We start from the raw sequence: 10734 nt of genomic DNA, 5'->3' as shown, positions 1-10734 counted from the left end.
ACCAAATTTCCCCCCTTATGGTACAACTTACTCACATTTATATGGTCAATAGCTTCACCTGCCACACACTTGAACTAGAAACAAGATATAATGAAGTTATTTGAGGTTCAAATCTCTAATATGCTCAAATTAATCACAACGTGTCAGATATTTTCCTTCCTAAATATTTCTTGGATTTCTTTCTGACTCTCTATACTTTTTTCCATTCAATTACTAACAATTCACTTGTTGGTTTCCCTGCCTCTTTTCTTGTGCTCTAAACCCTTCATATGTACACACTGCCAAAGGGACATATCCAAATAAAACCCCCCTTTCAATGAAAAAGTTTATTGGCCACTTGGACAAGTAGACTGAAGGCCTACAACACCAAGGCTCACTCATGATCAAGGCTGAAAGCTGCCCAATGGATGCTCACTATATCTCTTCTTTTCATTTCCTTCTTTTTCTTTTTCACTTTCACTGACATACTCCTCAAGTGTTTCAGGATTTAGAATCTTTAGGTACTGTCTCATGATAGATAGCAAGTTCAGTGACTGGACCACTTATGGAAGGGCCTTGATCACTGCTTTGGTGATCAGATTGTCTGTCTTGATGGCACCATTGATGTAGTTCTTCTTAGGCATTCATGCAGTGACTTGGCAACCCCAGATAATGGCATTGGCCTTGTAGGTATGGTATGTGTCCAAGGGGTCATTATGATAGAGTCTGGGGATGCCATCAAAGTCAAAACTCACAATTAGGGCAGAGATGCCAAATGGCATTCACCCATTGCTCTATGTGTAGCTCTGCTTCAGACTGGCAAAGTAGCAGGTGATGTACTCCACAGAAACTGGTCCTCCATGGTCAGCTGGTGGCTCTGGTACTTTACCCAGGCTCTGTTGACTATTCTTACTTCAGCAGTGTGGCATGCAAAGGTCATGCAGACATTATCATCCAAAGTACAGACCTTCTGCACTGTTCTTTCATCTTTAGCTTGGTCACTGATTTTTTTTCATACCAAGAACAACAATGCCCCTTACTTGAACACCAATCATTGTGGAGCCCTTCTTGATCACCCCTGCACATATTCCATTTGGAAGAAGTAGCCATAGGACCAGGAGACATGCCCTCAACTGTTTCTCTCAGCCTTATCTTCTCACTCAAGAGTTAGGCTTTTGAGTTTCTCGAGTTAATTGCAGTTTTTCCTAATACATCTTTTGTTTCTAAATTCTCTACCTTTCACATTTTCTTGAAAAATCATTCTACCATAGCATTGGCTGTATGATTCTTGTACTTACTCCAAGTTGTAACCCAAGACTCACCTTCTATTGAGAGTCTTTTCATTTGGGTCTGGTTCCATTTTCCTGTGACTTCAGCACTCTGGAGAGTAAGGCATGAAGACTGTTAATATGAAGTCAGCCTGGGCTACTAAGACTGTATATGCCCACATATAAAATTTCCTTAACTAACTGTACAAAACCAAGGGAGTAAAACTCTGTCCTTATGTTTTATGCCCATCACCCTAAAAGATGTGCAGATCACTCCCTTGGACTTTATTGGGAAAACAAGTGAAAAAAGAACTGTCATTCAATCCCTGTCACTTTGTACCAATGAACCTAAGTATACTTAAGTCTCCTACCTTCAGAAGTCACACAATGAAGGGAATAATATCTAAAGTCACTAACTTCAAAATCTGATGGAAGAAAGGAGAAAGGTCCCCAAATAAGAGGTTTGGAGTATAGTGGCTTCAGCCCCATCAGGGACATGATGCCATGAGCATTCTCATCACATATGCTAAATACCTGAGAGTTTTGGCACTGAGGATGAAAGGTGTGCCACATAAGCATGGAAGATGGAACCTGTCTAGGATGGAGTCTTAGGATAATGGTATTGAAACTTCTATCTCCAGTTACCTCATCTAGCTTCTCAGATAATTTCCTCATCTGGAAAACAAAGATGAAAATAGCCTTGCAAATGGATGGTGTGAAGAGAAACACAGGCTAGTTTATCTAAAATAATTAAAACTGGTTGGATGTGCTATACCTTGGGCTTGCCTATGGCCAAATCACTGGATGAAAGTGGACTATGTCATCCTTGCCTTTCCTCCACCTGGTTGATTGCCAATGAATGCACTGAAGAAATATCCTCAGGACCTTCCTGACTTGGGAGAGTGACTTGAACCATGGCTATCCTGGGAGGAGTGAGTATTGGTCCAGTGGTCCCCAGGCCTTGCCACATCTCACTTGTACTGTCAGGGTAGAGGAAAGAGCTTAAAGCTAAGGATTTGCAGGCTTATGATTATTATGCTGAGGGGAACCCAAGAGAACCCTCTTGCGCTTTATGTTCACAAGCTGAAGCATGTCTGTGATCCCCATGAGATACCCAGCATGGCCAATAGAGAAGAAGTAGACCAGGAAAGGAAGGGGGATAGTGTGTCTGGAAACATTGGGACCTGGGAGCAGTTCCACCTTGGCAATATATACTCTAAGGAACTATGAGAAGGAGAAATTAATAAGGTAGAGATCTAAAGAAAAGTCAATAACTCTGTGATGAATATCATAGAACTGCAAATCAGAACAAGACCCAAACATCATTACAATGATAAGATCTATACTGAGAAGAGCAGACAGAATAAGCATGGGTGAATGAAGAGAAACTGGTCTGAGGTATCACAGTGAACTCAGACATTCCTTAGGGGTGAACTCATTTACAAGCAAAGATACTTTTTATAGAAGACAGTCTTCTATAATCCAAGTCAAGCAGTGTTCTGGAAGAACATGGTGCAAATAAGACAGAAAAAAAACATAAAATGAAATTAAAAATTTCCAGATGAAGTACCATGTATGAGGTTGGCAGAGGATACCAAGCTTAAATTAAAACAGAAAAAAGATTTCTAACTCAAAGGTCTGTCTTCATGATCATTTATTGACTCTGCTGAGAACATGTGCCTTCCTCAAGCATTGAGAAAGAAAGCAGAATCCACACGGGAGCTGGTGGCGGTTCCTCTGCTGCTATGTTTAAGATCTAATACAAAAGGCCAGTTCCCATGGTTTTCCATGGCAATGATATTATGACCAAACTTATACTCATCAAAACTGTCATTCCATGCAGGCACTTGAGGTCAAATTTTGAGTCTGGGGGACAGCAAGCAGAATGGCACTACACATTTGAGTTGCAACTTGGCAGAAAGCTGGTCTCATTTGTACCTTTGCTTCAGGGACATGTACTAGACACTCATTTCCTATGCCTTGGACACTTACAGTTCCTTCCCACCTGGGGCCTTGCACTCTTTCATGACTTCTCAGACAGACTGATGCTGCCGTCTGCTGCTCCACCCTAACCACCCATTGCAATAATCAATTCATTTCAGAGAAGGTCAGGGGCCTTCCTTTCTGTATTTATGATGCTTATATGAATGCCAGACACATTTTAGTTGCTCCATGGTTCTTAGTTGAAGAAGACAGGACAGGGTAAGGAGTGAGTGAGAGAGGAAAGGACAGAAGGAAATGAGAGAGAGTGGAGATTCATGAGTAGGTGGTGTGATGAATGGATTCAAACAGTCTTGGCTGCTAGTGTGTTGATCAGAAAGAAAAGAGACATAATGCAAGCTGAAAGTCAGATTCAAGTTCCTCCAGAAGACACTGAATCAATTTTTGCTCTGAACTCAGGCTATGACTTTAATGACATTTTCTGATCATTTGAGACTATGACAAGCTACAAGGCCCTCTCCACAGCTCTTTATTTTTAAGTACTCACTCTTCTGGGGATTTGCAAAACCAACTCTTCTAAGTAGCAGCAGCAGCAGCAGCAAGCCACCAAGGGCCAGTTTGCTTTCTGAATGCCCTGGGGGCTGATACAATCAATCTCAGTCTAAACTATGACTTCAAGATTTTAATATTTAAACTATAGATTTTCTCAGAAAGGTTTCCTTGCTAGTTAATATGTTTTTTAAAAAATAAATGTTTTCTGTTTTTTAGTTATTTCCTTAGAAATTTTCAGTTTCCATTATTTGTGGAAGTTGTATACTGCAAGATCACTGTAAGCATTGAATTAGTGAGTGCAGAAGCACTGCTCCAAGGAAAAATGCAGCTTAAGGTTCTGGTAAACATCTGGTCCAGGAACTTTGTCAACTTATCACACGTAAGCTTGCTTTATATGCATTTTTACATAAAGACATGGTATTTAATACAGATTATCAGTTCTCAATCCTGTGCACATGACTGGACACACTAAATAAATATTGTGAATACTGGTTTTGGAGTGGAAAGTACATTTTAGAAAGTAGGTGAATCAACAGGTCTTAAAGCAGTGAAAAATGGAGAGTTCTAATTTTGTAAGATGTGATTCTGTACTGATACATGAATTTAAGTATGGGTGTGTAGTAGAGCTCAGAACTGTGTCATGCTAGCTACGATTCAGATCCCATCAAAGCTCTTAAGCATCTTCAGCTCATGGAGAATAAGTATTTGATTTATTATTTAAGAAATGTTTATATTGAGCTCTTCATCTTTTCTAGCATTCTGGAGGCTTATCAAAGCATAAAACATACATAATAATGTAATTGTTTAATGAATTGTAGATTTAAAAAAACATGTTCATGATCATATCTTATTTGATTCTTGAGTCTCAAATGTGATAAAGGAGGGAATCCAGACTAGAAAAATGGTTACAAAATCAAGATAAAGACCTGGGTTGAGAGTATAGCATGAAGCCAAGATTAGAAGCCAGACTTTATTTTACCAGCCCTATCATGTGGCTTCACATCTTCACAAGCGAACAACCATGGATTAGGTGGCTCAGGCACTAACAGCTAAGAAGAAGACATGGCAGATATGACTGTAGGAGGCACTGAAGATCTGAAGGTGATCAATAAGCAAAAACGAAGACAAACAGGTCAAACAGGTCATCATGCAAAGTGCTAGGAACAGTCTCTGCAGCCAAATATCCTATGTCCAAATCAACTGTGTGGATTAATAGTTGTCTTTCAGTTTCCCTGTACATTCATTTATTTATCCAGGAAATGGGGTGACAATAATAATAGAACCACTAGGTCATTGAAATACCGAAATTAATTACATATATGAAATGCTGTGTAAACGCTCTTCTGAGGAAATCTGCAGGCACTCAGTAGTGCCACCACAAATGATGCCCCATGTATGTTACCAGTGGCAGGGCCAGAGGGACAGGGCTACTTGAGCTCTATGTGTCCCAAATGATGCTACCACAAGCCCTGCAAGCTGGATGTGGAGGGATAGACCTTAGCGTTTGTCTTGCTGGGTTTTACTCCTGCTTTAGTCCTGTTTTCATTGCTGTCCCCTTGTCTCCCCTTTGTGTCTGTCTTAGCTTCTTTTCTATTGATGGGAGACACCATGACTTAATTAGGATTATTATTGCTGTGATGAAACACCATGACCAAAAGCAACTTGTGAAGGAGAAGGTTTATTTCATTCATGGTCCATATAACTGTCCATCATCAAAATCAGTGAGGGCAGGAACCTGGAGGCAGGAGCTGATGCAGAGGCCAGGGAGGCATGCTGCTTACTCGCTTGCTAATCACAGCTTGCTCATCATGCTTTCTTATTGAACCCAGGACTGCCAGATGGTTCTTGCCCTATCAATCACTGGTTAAGAAAATGCCCTACAGCTCATTCTCATGGAGCATTTTCTCAGTTGAGGTTCCCTCCTTTTAGATAGCAGCAGACAGGCAAGCGTGGTGCTGGAGCATTAGCTCAGAGCTTACATCTGATTCACAAGTATGAGGTAGAGAGATAGATAGATAGATAGATAGATAGATAGATAGATGGATGGATGGATGGATGGATGGATGGATGGATGGATGGATGGATAGATAGATAGATAGATAGATAGATAGATAGATAGATAGATAGATAGATAATGGAAATGGCTTGTGCTTTTTAAACCTCAAAGCCCACCCCTAGAAACGTATCTCCTTTAACAAGGCCACATTTTTAACCCTTCTAAACAGTTTCACCAACTGGGGACCAAGTATTCAAACCTGAGACTGTGAGGGAGCATACTTATTCAAGCCACACATCTCACTTCTCGGCTCCCACAAAGCCATATCATAATGCAAAACACATTTAATTCAACTTCAGAAGTTCCCATAGTCTTTTACAATTTCAGTAGTTTAAAACTCTAAAGTCTATTCTGAGACTTCATGCAATCCCCATTGTAACTGTCTCACCCTGGCCCTACCCTAAACTTCTCCAGCCCATGGGCTTCCCTTCCCCTTGCTTCCAGTTCCTATAGAACCCTTCCATTTCAGCCACACTCTCTGCCAATCTTTCTTGGCCTCCTTTGGTCCCTGCTCTCTTCCTCTCTTGCTCAGTTCTTTTTGCTTCTTTTTCCCACTCTTTCCTCCCATGGCTCAGTTCAGTCTGCTGGTCATGTCTTATCTCCTACTTCCTCTCCCTGCTCTGAACTTTTCCAGATGCCTCTGGCTGTTAGCTCCTCATATCTACAATAGAAACCTTCTCCTCAACCATGTCTTGCAGTGGTCATGTCCTCACTTTATACTTCTCGTGCCAAAACCTCCACTTTATACAGCAAACATCTCTAAAATTAAAAAGCAAACTAAATATGTCCAATGAACAGTGGTACAGAATATACATTCCCATTCCAAAAGGGATGAAAGGGGACACAGTGAGGAAATATGGATTAAAGCAAGATTGAAATTCACCAGGGTAAACTCCTAATTCTGTAGCTAGGTATATGTCTGATGTCAAAGGGTTAGATGGCTACGCCCTCCCAACTTTGCTGACTATAACATACTCTTGGGGAAGTTCCACTACCCATCTGCAGCTCTCCTTGGTAGATATCCCATGGCTCTGCCTGAGTTCAGAGCAAAAGTGATTTGATGTCTTCTGGGGAACTTGAATCTGGCTTTCAGCTGCATTATCTGCCTCTTTTCTTTCTAATCAACACACTAGCAGCCAAGACTGTTTGAATCCATTCATATACCACCTACTCATGAATCTCCATTCTCTCTCATTTCCTTCTGTCCTTTCCTCTCTCACTCACTCCTTACCCTGTCCTGTCTTCTTCAACTAAGAACCATGGAGCAACTAAAATGTGTCTGGCATTCGTATAAGCATCATTTATACAGAAATGAAGGCCCCTGACCTTCTCTGAAATGAATTGATTATTGCAATGGGTGGTTAGGGTGGAGCAGCTGATGGCAGGAGTAGTGGGAAGGGGTCTTTCCCTGAGGGCACCACTCCCTTTATTCTGTTTCTCATCAGGCCTCTCCTTGTCCTAGCACAAACCATAGCTCCAACATTAAATTTCTTGGTACTCTTTTTTTTTCTCCTCAAACTGTACATTTTGTATTTCTTTTTGTCCTGCTTGTTCCTCTTCATTTTAGATCTGCGTAAGATTGACCATTAATAATGATACAATAGAGCCAATAAGTCTTGAACTTTCCTTTGCCAATGAAATTAGTTCCAAACTCTTAAATTTATTACTCAAACAGATTTTTAGAATAAAGGCAAAAAGCAGTCACAATCTTTGCCCAAATATCACAAGATTGGTCTCTGGCCCGGTTTCTAATATTGTTCCCCTCTGAAACCTCTTGAGCTGGGCCTCCATAGTTCACATTACTCAGCACGACTGTCTTCCAAGCTCCTACTAGGATGGTCCAATAATCACTGCTTACCGTGTTCAACTGCTTTCCTAGTCAAAGGTCTTAAAATTCTCCACATTCCTCCAAAAACAGTATGGTCAGGCCTGCCATGGTAATACTCCATGCTTGGTACCAACTTCTGCCTTAGTTACTTTTCTATTGTTATAAAGAGAAACCACGACCAAGGCAACTTAGGGAAGAAAGCATTTAATGGAGGCGTACAGTTTCAGTGGGTGGGTCCATGAGCATTATGGCAGGGAGCAGGGCAGCAGGCAGGCAAACATGACATTGGAGCAGTAGCTGAGAGCTTGCATCTGATTTAGAAGCATAAGGCAGAAAGAAAGCTAGCTGGGAATGAAGTGAACATATTAAACCTCAAGGCCCACCCCTTCTCTTCCAACAAGGTCATGCCTCCTAATCCTTCCCAAACAATTCTACCAACTAGGGACCAAATATTCAAACACATGGGCCCCCGGAGGCTGTTCTTATTCAAACCAATGCAATTCCATTGTGTATTGAAAGTGTTTCACTTGTGAGCTTTATAGTAGTTCACGGTGAGAGTTTATCTTGAGTTTCAGAAGATACTATGGGTTTTTGAACAACGTGGAGAATGTAAGACTATGGGTACCTTTAAAGTTTGCTGAATACATTTTGCATTGTAAAATGGCTATTTCCTTGTAGAAGTCAGAACTAGAATGTTATTGTTTGGATGTGAAATACCCTTTACAGACTCATGTGAATGGATACTTGGCTCCCAGCTCTTGACATCCTTTTGGGATATGGAGCCTTGCTGGAGGAAGTGGGCTTCTGAGAGGTGGGTTATGCAGGTTGTACCAGCTGATTTCAGACACAAGAATGTAATTCCAGTGTTTGGAAGGTGGCAGCAGCAGAATTAACAGTTCAAAGTCTTTCTTGGTTATGTTGTGAGTTTGAGACCAGACTGGGATACATGAAAACAAAAATCAAAAACATTTCAAAACAAAACAATTTTCAAAACAAAACAACAAAAAACAAACAAAAAAGGAAAGTGGAAGATAAGAAAGTAAGACAAAAATGAAGGAATAAGGTGAAGGAAATTAAATGGAGGTCTCATTGACTGGAGAATATGAAGGTTCACTGATCATTATTTACAGGGACACAAAATAAGATTTTCATTTTTTTTCTATTAGAACGCACCTTAATGGTTAAATTTACAAGAAAAAATAGTCAGGGAATATAAATAAATAAGACAGTGGGAGCACAAGTCAGTAAGCCTTTCCTAGGCGGTCATTAGTTGTGTATTTTGAAATTCTGTTTCTACTAAAGTAACAGATAAATTACTGGGAAAATGTTATAACCTGATATACAATGTATCTACTAGGTTCACAGAGACAAAGAGGACATGTTCTAAAGCAGATCATGGAAGAGCAACTAAGCACTTTATAACTTATTGATATAAACACATTATACTTTCCGACTGATAAGGACAGAACACATATAGCATCATATAACAGAATACAGGGCAGTGAACAGCATAATTGAATTTCAAAAACCCTTAGTGTACAAAGAGTAAACATTCCATACTCACATTCACAGAAAATATTCAGTGGGTGCACGCCAAGCAACACATAACTTGTATCTGTGGAGCTTTGCCGGTGACTATCACTATATACTTTTCCCTGTCACTCAAAGCTCTGTTAAGACTTTAGATTATTTTCATTTCTAACAGAAGACCACCCCAAACAAGGTGCTGATTTCCTGGTTCTTGGAAATGGGTTGGTGGTGAAGCCTTGTTTATGGTGGTCTCCGAAGAGCCGAGTGGAAAGGTTTCCGTGCTGATGAAAGACCCCACAAAGGCTGGATTCCCCTAGCAACTTGCTACCCAGCACAGGACAGAGTAGAGACAAGCTCCCAGGCACCGAGGCATTGCAGGAGGCCCGATGCCAGTCGGCATCAGCTACCCATTTACTTTTTTTTTTTTTTTTGACGTAGCTTTTTTTTTTTTTTTTTTTTTTTGAGACAGGGTTTCTCTGTGTAGTAGCCTTTTCCTGGAACTCACTTGGTAGCCCAGGCTGGCCTCGAACTCACAGAGATCCGCCTGGCTCTGCCTCCCGAGTGCTGGGATTAAAGGCGTGCACCACCACCGCCCGGCCCCATTTACTTTTAAAAGGGAGTATTTTTCCATGGACTTCTTCTGATAGCCAAATCCTGTACTGCCATCTTTCACTAAGTTCATCTTAGGAATACTCAACTAATTTAAAGATTCTGTTTATGCAGTTTAGAGACTTTTAATTCCACCCTCCTTCATAGTTTAAAAAATTTAAACTGTAATTGAAAAAAATTAAAGAAAACAGATATATATTTAAAATGAGAAATAACAGTTCCATGTTTTTATTTCATTTATTTTATTCTCATCCTTTCACTCTGTGGAAGAAACTACCCTGAAGTGCTATTTTATGTCTACATGTACAAACACACACACACACACACACACACACACACACACACACACACACACACACACACGTGTTTTCCTTCCACAAAATGTGGGACATGTTTTAAAAAGATCTTAGTATTACATCATGGATAGCCATGGCTGTGTTATGTAGAATAATCATCTGGTTAATCATTTGTTTAACTGTTCCCATTGATAATTGACATAGAGGTGGTTACCATTTCTTTTTTATTTTAAATAACACAATATGCACTTTATACATTAATGGCTACTGTGATTATTGCAAGACTAAAACCATGCTCAGACAATTGTGGCATCAAAGGTGTGGGCACCTCAGTGCGTGAAAGTGTTTCCTTCTAAAGTCACCATCTTCTCTGTTTCCTCAATATAAGTGACAAATGAGAATACCAGCTTCAAATGGTCTCTAGGCTGACATTGGGACTGAGATGGGAATATTCAATCCCTTGCCAGAAAACTCCTTGGGCCCAGACAGACCCTCTGAGGGGTTCTAGTAAGGACAAAAGTAACCAGACAGCACTGAGTAACTTCTCATGGGGCATCCAGACTCAGTGTGATACTAAAATCAGGAATGTAAAGATCAGAGCCTATAGGTGCCTCCAGAGCTCTGAGATATTTCCATTTCTAATATATGTCCTAGAATGCCACGTGAGTATTTCAT

At 40.4% G+C, this 10734-nt stretch overlaps 1 pseudogene; it reads right to left on the bottom strand.

The window, feature by feature from the left end:
* Positions 1 to 383: 383 nt before the first annotated feature.
* LOC128097059 (proteasome subunit alpha type-7-like) lies at positions 384 to 7745 on the bottom strand (annotated as a pseudogene).
* Between the last annotated feature and the right edge of the window lie 2989 nt (positions 7746 to 10734).

Source organism: Peromyscus californicus, unplaced genomic scaffold, assembly GCF_007827085.1.
Source record: "Peromyscus californicus insignis strain IS unplaced genomic scaffold, ASM782708v3 Scaffold_5__1_contigs__length_169319896, whole genome shotgun sequence".
NCBI classification, from domain to species: domain Eukaryota; kingdom Metazoa; phylum Chordata; class Mammalia; order Rodentia; family Cricetidae; genus Peromyscus; species Peromyscus californicus.
The sequence above is the reverse complement of the archived record's forward strand: the minus strand, read 5'-3'. Positions and strand labels throughout refer to the sequence as shown.